Consider the following 12088-nt stretch of genomic DNA (forward strand, 5'->3'; position numbering starts at 1 on the left):
AAATAACTAATATTTGGGCCCACAATAATGAAACATTAGATGTGCGGATCTGTCATGTCTGCCCTGCACTTAGACATGTATAGTTACAATTGTTTAACACACACACACACACACACACACACACACACACACACACACACACACACACACTCACTCAAAATGCTTTACACCTTATGGCTGACTACACATGCAGCATGATTTACAAATGTGATATTTTAGTTCTGTAGAGCATACCTCATGCATTCATCACTATGAGCTTTTATGCGTGAAAAAGGGAACTCCTCTCCACACCCGACACATTTCTGAGGTGGTCCAATTAGCTCATTACTGCAGTCTGGTCGACTGTCCTATAAACAAGATCATTTTAAAAATCATCAAAAGCAATAACTATGTGACTGTCATTCACAGTCTGCATTTTTAAAATGGGAACACCAGTCAAAAAGTGAGGAACTTACAGGGTCCAGATTCAGGTTCCTTTGGAGTGGTCGTATGAAAAGAGTGACATGACCAATCTGGGTTTGGGGATCTTTCAGGTGTCTTACATGATAACCCTAATTGGGACAGGGGATGCGGATCAGGTGGCGACTGCGTGTTGTTCCAGAGATTTTGAGCAACTCAAATCCACCCCCTAGTCTGAGTTTTGGATAGGCTTTATACAGAAATTCTTTAAATTCGTTTGCATCTGTATGGCTACCTGAAAAGAGAAGATAATAATAAAATAACAGGTCTAGAAATTACTTATTTTTAAAAAAAAAACCTTTAGCATTTGGAGCATTATTAAGACAAGTTTTTGACAAGCATGTCATGGCTGATACCAACGGATTCCTTAGATTTTCTAATTTCATGACATAACAATATCCTCATGCTAGCTTTAAAATTGAGCCCTCTACAGCCTCTGAAAGACAAAATGCCGGACGAGGAAGAGGCAGGCAATCTCAATTCGAATTAATTCAGTTTGAATCCCAAATTCATATAGGCTACACTACCCAGCAAACATTTTCTCGACCTGCGTCTAGATGAAGACGTCCAGTCAACGTCGCGTCACGTCGTGACTTTAATTCGACTGTTTTTCAACATCAAAAAATAATATCATGGCAAATATGACCTAATTTAAATATGCATTTTAGAGCGGTTTAACTGAATAAACACTGCCAGAAAACGTTTTCTCGACCTGCGTCTAGATAAAGACGTCCAATCGACGTCGCGTCACGACGTGACTTTAATTCGACTTTTTTTCGACATGATAACATTAGGGGGAATACGATCTCAAAGAAAACATATTTAACTGAAAAAACACTGTCAAGAATGATTTCCTCTATCTAGCCTACTGCTGTGTCTAGATGCAGATATCCAATCATGTCGGGACGTCTGATTAACGTCGGGCAGGCAGGTTGATTTGACGTCTATCTGAGGGGCTGAAATGACCAACGTCATTTAGACGTTGTTTCAACTACATATCAACGCACGAATGTTAAAAACTATTCGAAATAATGGAAATATGTTCGTGAATTTAAGAAAATATTGTAGTATCATATTGGCAATGTGGGCTGAAATGTTTGTGATTCCAGCATCCATCTAGGAACTATTTTTCCTCGCGTAGTTAGCGCACATAGCGGTTTCCTACGCATGCGCAAGAAGAACTTTGCAGTGTCAGTTGACGAGGAGGAGACACAGACACCTGTGAAAGGTGAGTTACTAAAAGTACTGTAATTTAAAATGAAACCGTGTTTGGTAAGACATTATACGTTTATCAGTTGCATGTTAGAGTTTTGATTTTGTTGCTGCATCGTGCATTGTTACTGGTTTTTTTTGCTTTTATTCGTAACCGAGCGGCGGCTAGCAGCCGAGTTAGCTGCCGTGTGAAACTAGCCCTGAGTTAGCTCACAGGCTACGTGAGGTGCTCGATGCTAAACCGAGCCGAACATCTGTGCAACTCTCGGTTTAGCATCGTTACAGAACCAAAACACTTTAAGGGGCCGTCTAGATGGGCGAAAACGTTATTTTTTCTCTGTCTTCCTCGGCATTGTTTCAAGAATATTTGCATCTAGACGGATCCACCGAAAACGCTGTAGTTCATATGCCAGGCCTATAGGTGTCGCTTGACATACACCAAAAACGGGACGGACCACCATCTGGTCCACGGACATTGATATGTGGCCAGAAATCGTCTTATAACCGGGGTCTAACCGTTGACACCATAGACATATATACATAGACGCCGCATTGACTGCTGCCGCCCACTAGAGCGACGTGCCTACAGGGTGGCCATCTTGGAACAGGACCACTCGCTCCTACAGTGCATTACGTCTATGGAGAAATGATGTGTCTACACAATAAAAATGATCATAAATCGCTCATTTGTCAAGCTATTTTCACGGGGTTTGTTTGTCAAACATCAGACCAGATAGACAGACAGACAGACACACATAAATAGAACAAAAATAACCCAAAAAACGTTCAGGTGTGTTCAGGTCTTTATTGCTTGAAGGCTATTACATTTGAGTATCTTCTTCTTTGTCTTCTTCTTCTTCTTCTTCTTATTATTATTATTATTATTATTATTATTATTATTATTATTTTATATTAATATTACTACTGTTATTTTTATTATTGTTATTCCAATCATTATATTATTATATTATTGCTATTATTATTATTATTATTATTGTTGTTATTGTTATTATTTAATATTAATATTATATTATTGTTGTTATTATTATAATTACATCACTATCATCATCATTATTATTATTATTGAAGACATAGGATCTGCTGTCTACCCTTTGTGAAAAGCAGACCGTCAGAACAGCTTGCAGGAGCTTACAGGACTCATCACGTTCTGTTCCATTTTTTTGAGTGGCTCCCCTGAGGATTCAGACTTTGTTGCATGCTGCAGGACACAGAGGAAAACTTTGTTCCTCGTGGCTGTCCAGCTCCTAAACTACCACCACCCCCTGATCAGTTTTATCATCTCTATGAATAAAGTGATTTGATTGATTCCAAATATTCAAACTAAACAGGCACTTTGAATTATCAGAGGGTTAAGTAGTAAAACTTAGAAAATATTCAAGGAAAGAACAAGAACATTAACACACCCCTCCAAACAAACTATTTATAAGAGTATTTACAACCTGTCATGAATTGGAGCTAAAACCCCTGAAAGAGAACTGTTTTGCACAGTTTCTTTCTTGTGCTGCCACTCTGGTATTTGAGTGATGTAAGTTTTGCAATGTGGTGCAGCCTAATTTTGAGGAACACAGACACCACTAGTTTCAGTAGGTCAGAATGGTGGTTGTCAATGCCAAATTGTGTGTCTTCAGTGTGTTCCCCGAGCAAAAATACATCATCCGTACCAATCTCCTCACGGACCACATGCATGACCACTGACACCTTGGGAGCTATCTCTGAGTGGACCTGGCGAATCACCCGCTCTGCTGCTCTCACTACTTTGACTGTGCCCTCTTAGGGAATCATGAGCCCGCCATTATTTTTGAGCACAAGTAGGTGGTAGCTCTCATCATGTGAAGAGGGTACGGCATCTGCCACCAGGCTGGCACGGCACACATGGCAAGAGAGCCTTTTTAGAACCTGCCGAACAACAAACCCTGCAATGTAGACTAGAGCATTGTCTACAAGCCCACCAAAGCGCGTGGGCAGGTAGCTGTGGTCACACACAAGGGCTGCAAAGTTAACAAACGGGGGAGGGAGTTCTTCTGCAGTGACACTGTGTCATCCTGTGCTGCCACGTTGCCTAGCCCACTTGGTGAGACACCACACCAGACCATCAGACGCCGGAAGATGCCCTGGAACTGGCCGGCAGAGGGATTGTTGTTCCAGCCCCCTAAAGGAAAAAACAACAACACACACACACTACAATTACACCAAAGATATTTTCTGTTTGTTTTTTAAAGGCTTTAAAATGTGAACTTTACCTGATGCTCTGATCGAATTAAAGAGAAGCTCCAAGTGATCTTGGCTGAACCGGTAGGTGCAGACATACCGCTGGACTTGGAGCAGCTCAGGAATCATGAGCATGAGGGTGTCAATGTTGATCACAAACCCGATGACAGACAAGTATCTTCAAAAGAAAATGTTTTATTTCCCTAATTGTATTGAGACAAAGACACCTTGAAGAAGCACCTAGGAATTTTGTAAAGAGGTAAATTGATTTTGCCAGCAAATCCATCAGATGTGAAACAGCAAAGGGTGACAGGGATAGATAGACAGACAGACAGACAGACAGATAGATAGATAGATAGATAGATAGATAGATAGATAGATAGATATCTTATCTTCTTTTAGGAAGCTGAACCAACAATAGGAACATTATTAAACCAGAACAGGGACAGCTTGAAACAAGAACTTGCAATACCTGACACCTGCATGATGTTAACATGTATCATACATACCATTGTATAGTCACTATTTTTAAAAGACCTCTTAGATTTGTGAAGCGATGTGCCATCTTTAATTGACAATTTGATCAGAAACTCCCTTGCTCTCATCAAGAACACCACTCTCTCCTCCCAATTCAAAGCCCCAAGGGGAGCTTTAAATCCTTTCGCGCGGGGATTGTGGCTGTTCATGACATCAAAGAGCATGTCAATCATCTAAAAACAAATATCTGCATTAACTTTAAGCATCTAAAACCATCTCCATAACAGTGTTTCAACACGTATCATATCAAATGAATACTTATATATTAAAAAAAACAAAAAAACAATTCATTTCAGTATGTAAACATGCAAGTATTTGGAACTTGACTCTACTCCATCTATGGCCCTATGCACATCCCTAATCATTTTACCTCAATGAATTCCGCTGTCGCTTCACAGTCTCTGAACTGCGAGTAGCCCAGGTCCCTCAGCGTGCGGAGAGCCACTGCAACAGACAGACTCAATGTCTGGGCAGCCAGGGACACCTTCATTTTTTGGTTTTCAAAGTGGACATGCTTTTGAGTGACTTTATTTGCAGCATGCAGTCCGTCTTTGGTTTGAACATCGTTGAGATGGATGATGTATCTCCAGCTGATCAGGCCTGTGGTGTTCTTAACTGGGCTGTAAGCCTTCAAAATCAAAATCAGAATTAGAATCTTTATTAGTCACAGCTGAGCTCACCAAAGTACAGACAGGAAAATGTAATGCATCATCACATGCAGTCATAACTATGTAAATAAAACACACAACAATAAAATAGAATAAAAAAGCAAATAAGCCTAGAACAACAATCAGCACTTACCTGTAGCATGTTAGAGATAGATAGATAGATAGATAGCACTTACCTGTAGCATGTTACGTGCCAGTTTCAGCATGTGACAGGCATCCATTGTAACAAACACTCTCTCACCAGTCACTGGATGGGGGGAAAAGGTCTTCAGGGGCTCAAGAGGGTTTGCTTTAAGGTCACAACCAAGTTGGTTGCACATGCTGAGGTTGGTTGCATGCCCGTCCATCGTCACGCAGATCACTCTCAAACCATGAGCATGAAGTTCCTCTATGGCATGGACAACCAAGACCTTCTGTGTTTCTGGTGAGAGAGTCTTGGTAAAATAGTAGCCAACTGGAGCTTTCCAGTGCCCTAGAATGCCTACCACCATAAGAACGAGAGCCTCAGAGGCAACATCGGTCTCGTTTAATCCATCCCCCAAATCCACAAACCCTGACATTTTTTGAGTTTGTGGATTGTAGTGCACATGCTTTTTAATAGCCATGGCATCCAAAATCAGTGTCACCAATCCATATTTAGCTTGGTCTTCTGTGCACCTTCCTCCTAGCATCTCCAACATCATTTTGTTGAGGCCAGGCTTTGCATCCACTGAAGTCAGCCACCTTTGAAAAATAAAATGTAGTAATTTGACCACCCTAACCCATTCAGAAAAAAACAAAATAAACAGAAACTAGCATTCTCCCCACACATTCCCCTCATAGACATCATGCATATGCACTCACAGACACGCACGGACACACACACTCACACACACACTAAAGGGACCACAATGGAAATAAGCTGTCAGCTTTTTTGTGTTTTTATCCCTTTGGCAGCATTTGTGTCGATGTATGTTTCTCAATCTCAATCAATCAATCAATATCTGAAAGCTCAAAATGTATCAGAACACAGTGTGTGATGTGATGTGAGCTTTTTAAATCAGTAATTTTTACTGTCTTGTTTAGATTACATTTACATTTTTTGAGCACATTATGAATAAATACCACACACTAGTCTTGTTTTATACAATGTACACACTTTATTTAACATTTTGGCAGTAACTAAGTTCTATTTGTAGCGCTCACATTTAGTTACTTTTGTACAGTCAATTCTTAATTTCTTTGTATGGGTTGTTTGTATTGGTTGTTATATGTTTTTTGAAATAAAATATTTTCAAATGTACTTATTTTGGGTATAGAACACCCATTTTTCAGAATTTTCCTGCCAGCTCGGTCCCTCACAATATATTTAACAATCAGGCAACATGGAGAAAACCTTTGCAATGTATGGGGATGTGGGAGAGGAAGATGTTGAGACTCTCTCAGGAAACTATATGCCTTTGGACCATGAAGTTGTAGCGTCAGGGCAAACTCCCTCTGCTCTCTGGTGTACTCATGGCCCTTCTTTGCCAAGAGGTCTACCCGAAGATCTGAAATTCAGTAAGCATAAACTTATTAGTAAGACCCCTTTAAATAAAAAGGAAGAGAGTTTAACACAGACTATAAACAAAAAATACCTATATAAAATATTCAAATTAGTATTTCCATTTTACCTGAGTAGCATTCAAGCTTGTCTTTCAGCTCTTCATGTATGAGGTTTTTCTCCCTCAGATCCTCGAGAAGAGTGTGTACATTTTTCTTCGCCCTTAGCTCCCGGAGCTTGCTATTTCTCTTCTCGCGCTCATGGAAATGCTGAGGCAACTCCACTGGCAGGATTTCTTCTGCTTTCCTTGAAGCTTTTGTTGTCCTTGATGGTACTTGCTAAAATTTAAGAAACATAATACAACATTTTTTAAAAAGTTTTTAGCATCGGAAAGTGGACTGTACTTTATTCCTAAACATGCAGCCAGAAAAAAAGTTTAGAAAAGTGTGGTATTAAGTAGCTATGGAATGCTTACATGGACATATGAATCATAGAAATTAATGAATTCATTAGCCAAATGGCACATATACCTTTTGTAAATGAGATGGGAAGTTAAACACAGATGGTTTGACTCCATGTCTCAGCCGAACAATTTGTCCTGTTCTGTCAAAGTCATCTGGCTGGAAGCGCTCACTGCAGAGCAAGGACCTCTCAGTTGCCACAAAACCTTCCCGTTTCACTGCCAGTTCCCATTGTCTCTTTAAACTACTGTCTTTGGGAAACCTTAAAAATATGAGAAAAGTAGCGAGAGATGAAGAATTGTCTACAACAAAAAATAATTCCATGTAATCCCTTCCCATGAACCAGTCTGCCACCCAGTCCTCCCATTAAGCTGGCCAGCTCTCTCTGCCTTTCCTCCCACCAGAAGCTGCCTTCATCAGTTCTTGTTAACATTTCCATGTATCCAACATTCTGTGTTATAAACTGTTTTCTTGTCTGTAACAACATCTATTGCACGTCTGCCCGTCCTTGGTGAGGGATCCCTCCTCTGTTGCTTGATTTTTCCCTGTTAAAAGGGTTTTCCATGGAGTTTTTCCTCAGTGGATGTGAGGGTCTAAGGGCAGAGGATGTTGTTATGATGCCATGTAAAGCCCTTTGAGACAAACTGTTTGTAAAGACGGGCTATACAAATAAAATTGCCTTGCACATAGAGCTAATGATGATCAATATACTGTATTAGCTATATTAGACCGATCACTGCAGTCTGTTTTTTCTGTGTAAAGGGGAGTTGCTAGGGACGCTGCTTCTTTAACGGTTTCTGGTAGTTTTTTTTTTTTTTACAGAGATAGTTTATAGATTCATAACACCGCATTTAGACCAAAATTTTGTCTCAGATTAGTTATTTCACTGGGGGCGGCTGTAGCTCAGTGGGTAGAGCAGGTGACCAGCCACCAGAAGGTTGCTGGTTCGAACCCCGGCTCCCCTGGGCAGAACTGAGCTACATGCCGAAGCATCCTTGAGCAAGATGCTGAACCGCTCCTGATGTGCAGTTGGCACCTTGCAAGATGCAAGGCAGCCTCTGCCATCAGAGGGCCCTGGATGAACTGGCGTCTCATTCAGGGGTGTGCCCTGGCCTTCGACCTGGGCACACCCCTGGGCCAAGATGGCCGCCCTGTAGGCACGTCGCTCCACAGTCGATGCGGCGTCTATTTATATATGTCTATGGTAGACACATGCTGATAGTTGTCTGGTGTCGCTACACGACCGCAACGGCAGAGGGCGCCAGCTTATTGTAGAGACGTGACAGATACTGTGGCTGGTTATCTGTCAATCACAGCGTAGGTGTAGAATGGTCATACTTTGTGCCATCTTCTTCAAATTTGAAACAAGTGTTCACGATAGTGTGGCTACAGCCCCATAATGCCATTGACATGCTCAGATGAATCACTATCTCTCTACATATAAAAGTAATCTATTTGTGTGTCTCTGTCCCTCGCATAGGCCTGTTTTGATAACTATTTGTCCAATTTACCTCACTTCACAGGTTTATTGTGAGACGCACACCAGGTGAGATACACACACACACACACACACACACACACACACACACTTGAATGGGGGGGCTTGAATGAATATGAATATTTGGATACAGCCTCAGAGCCGTCCGCCACTGTTTTACGCTGTTGTGATGATGCTTGGACAGAGGAGCTAATGCATAACAGCAGCAACAGTGAGGAATATCTTCAAATTCATTCTTTTAGAGTAAATGTATTCCGAAATGGAATTGTCCTTTAAAAGAAAACCTCTAATGTGCTATTGTGCTCCCTGTGTGAACAGCCAGGCACCTGCATGAAAGAGAAATTATGCTTAGTGTTGCCTCTCTGTGTTGTGCCTTTTAAAGCCACAAAGATGTTCCATGTCATCAAGTGTAAGAAACTAAGATTGACATAATTGAAATTACTGAATGGGCTTCATGTGCATGTGGCTATCCTGGGCTAAGCTGGGCTACCATTGCACAGATTGTTAATGCCTACTGGCTTTATTAGGAACCATCAGATTCAGGCTACTGAGTGGCTCTAAGAAGTGGTTCTTTCATTACTCTTTCAACTCCCAAAACAATTTGTTCTTGCCATCTATAAAGTGCATTTAACATCTGAATAGGCGCTCTGTAAAATTTTTTATTTTTTTCTTATGCCCTCTCTCCAGCTGCTGTGAAGAGATGGAGTCCAAAGGCCACAGATGCATAAATAGAGTGTGATTCAGAACCAACTTAAACATGCCCCAGCAAGAAGCGGGGGCAAGGGGCAGACCCCCACAGGACTGCAATAAAAAGGAAGTCAATAAAACATTTGTTCCAATAAACATGTTCGTTTTTTTTTTTTTTTTACCTGAGATTTGTCCATGTACTACTTGTATTTTACAGTATGGGTGAACATTATTCGAGTATTTTTAACTTTATCACAGCTGAGTTTATTTACTATGAAAGTTTTAACCAGGTTCACCATTCCTGTGATATTTTAAGTTGGCAAATGTGAAATTTGCTGGTGTTGTCTATTGGACTTTTTGACCTCTTTGCATTTTAAGGATTTTTTTTGCTGAAATGGATAAGTTAATTTAAATAGTTGCAGATTAGAGCATTGAGAATTGCACATGTATACAGCACAAGAGCTGTGCTTGTCATAGAATGTATGGATGTGGTAATGCCAGTTATGTAGGCACTAGTTGAAACTCGATTTAGGTAAACATATTTTTAAATGCAATACATTACATGTGTATTTTGACAAAGGTTGATATGCTGTCGAAACGACGTTGAAACGACGTGAATTGATGCCGTCTAAGAGCCATCGAAATGATGTCGGTCATGAGACCGACGTCAGAAAAACTGCCTGCCTGACCGACGTTGATTAGACGTCAAATAGACGTCAAAATGTTTGCTGGGTATTAGAAATACACTGACAGGACAAATGTGTGTCAATCATAGACTTTAGATGTATGACATACCTTGAAATGTAAGACGTTTTTCCCCTAAACCTGCTGCAGCAAGTCTGTCTTTGGCGTTTCGGTTGGGGACCAAGTCCGCGTTTTTGTCCACAAGACAGCAGAATGAATGTGTGTAGGAATAAAGTTGGGTGGGCCCAGCAACGGATCGCCGTCTTGCTGTCCTTGTCCCTCCCATGTATGGCCCAAACAGTCTTGAAACCTCGGCTAGGATCAAGTGAAGAGGACATGCTCAATGTTAGAAAATAATATAAAGAGATTGCAGGGGAAATATGTTGGTAGGGATGGGCGATATGGCCTATCACCTTAGAAGAAAAGCTTGTATTTGACTCTCTTTTTAGATTTTTGTGCTGGCATCAACACTGAGTGTTTTATTTGAAAATTAACCGGATGTCATGTTGTTCTTTCGTGTCTGACTTCCTGTCTGCTCTGTGCTGAATTCGGCTGAATTGCTCCACACACTCTACAGAGTATAGTTTGCTGCTGCTTGTCGGACAGCTTAAATCCGAACCACGTCCAAATAATGGATGTCGCAACGGTCTTTTTCACCAGCTCCTCCGTTTCCCTTTCAGCCATGTTTACTCAAGATGACGATGATGCGTTGCAGCCGCGGCTCTACATTTCGCGGGTGGATTGCGTCATCAACATGCATTATTGCGATAGTGCAATAGAATTAAAATCTCTATTGTAGGCCAATTTTGTATCGTTTATATTGCATATCGTTTGTATCGCCCATTACTGTTGGCTAATGTTGATGTTAGCATCGCACACTATAGCAATGTGATCTGTTAAAGCTAATGCACAGCGCCACTGAAAAAAAATCACACATCACTGGCGATAGTAGTTTTGTCCACAGATGGGAGTTAGAATCAAAAACTGTTCCCTGTAGACACCTACCGTCCACTGGGTGTCTGGGTGTCATGCTATGTGACGGCGGAGGTGGTGAACTTGGCTCGTTGGGGTCCTCGGTGCTGTACAGAAAATAACAAAGCAGTGAAAATCATATGGGTACCAAGCTCAATTATTATTAAACTCAACAACTGCTGTTTACCTATACTTGTTACAGGCCTAAACAGAAGAAACTCACAATTTTCAAGCTGGTCAGCCACATCCCAAAGCAGGTCTGCCAGTGGCCTCCTGGTCGAGGCCATTTTCGAGCTGGTTTACAAGTTCACAGGGAGGAAGGCTTGGGATCGGGAATCGTTTGCTTTTGTCTGGCTCTCCAATTTGACCAATCATGCTGTTGACTGAGGTTAGGACCTCCTACCTCGTTAACATATGGACACAGAAATACAGAAATAAATAAATGTAGGTGAACAGAAATGTATAAATAAATATAAAGCATTTATTTATTCTTTGATTTATTCTTTTATTTCAGCATTTATTTATTTATTCATTTAGTTCAGCATTTATTTATTAATTTATTTATTTACACATTTATTTATTTATGCATTTATTTATTTATACTTAAGTCATGTTTAGTCCTCCATAATCAGCAGGACTGCATCTTCACGCAGCAGTCGCAGTCACCTCGGTCGTTTTGGCATTTGCCCTCATCCCCCTATGGCCAGACCGTCACTACTCCTGTTTCATAGCGCAAATGCAATATTGTTGCTGTAACGTGCGATCTGTCGGATTTTGGGCCGAGCCCGTCTCTCGCTGCAGCGGGGGGCACGTCGGGGCACGTCTTGGTGGATGATGTTACCCAGGGGAGCCAGGTCATTTCATTTAGGCTGCATAAATTATTATTATTATTTGCTATTTATTATTCTTTAAGGGCTACTGACAGGCCTTCACAAAAACACACACACGCAAAAAAAAAAAATAGTACCGAGACAAAAGGGCACTTTGGGCATCAAGGAGCAAAGGGGCAGGTGCCTTAGTAATTAAAGTTGTACTTTATTTTACTTATTTGAAGTGTACTTTATTGTAAGTCTATTGTAAATTGTTCTAAGGTGTACTTTTAAAAAGTATACTTTGTTTCAAAGCACTTATAGTAGAAGATTAATATTCTTATTAAAAG

At 40.8% G+C, this 12088-nt stretch overlaps 1 long non-coding RNA gene across 1 annotated transcript; it reads right to left on the bottom strand.

The window, feature by feature from the left end:
- Nucleotides 1–4815: 4815 nt before the first annotated feature.
- On the bottom strand, nucleotides 4816–11036 carry LOC311250947. Its single transcript, XR_014621332.1, has 5 exons — nucleotides 10963–11036; nucleotides 10069–10272; nucleotides 7158–7350; nucleotides 6758–6965; nucleotides 4816–6634 (listed from the first exon to the last, which is right to left on the bottom strand). It is a non-coding gene; the product is annotated as an uncharacterized lncRNA (long non-coding RNA).
- Nucleotides 11037–12088: the final 1052 nt, after the last annotated feature.

Source organism: Pagrus pagrus (genome assembly GCF_965226575.1).
Source record: "Pagrus pagrus genome assembly, chromosome: 21".
Classification (NCBI taxonomy): Eukaryota; Metazoa; Chordata; class Actinopteri; order Spariformes; family Sparidae; genus Pagrus; species Pagrus pagrus.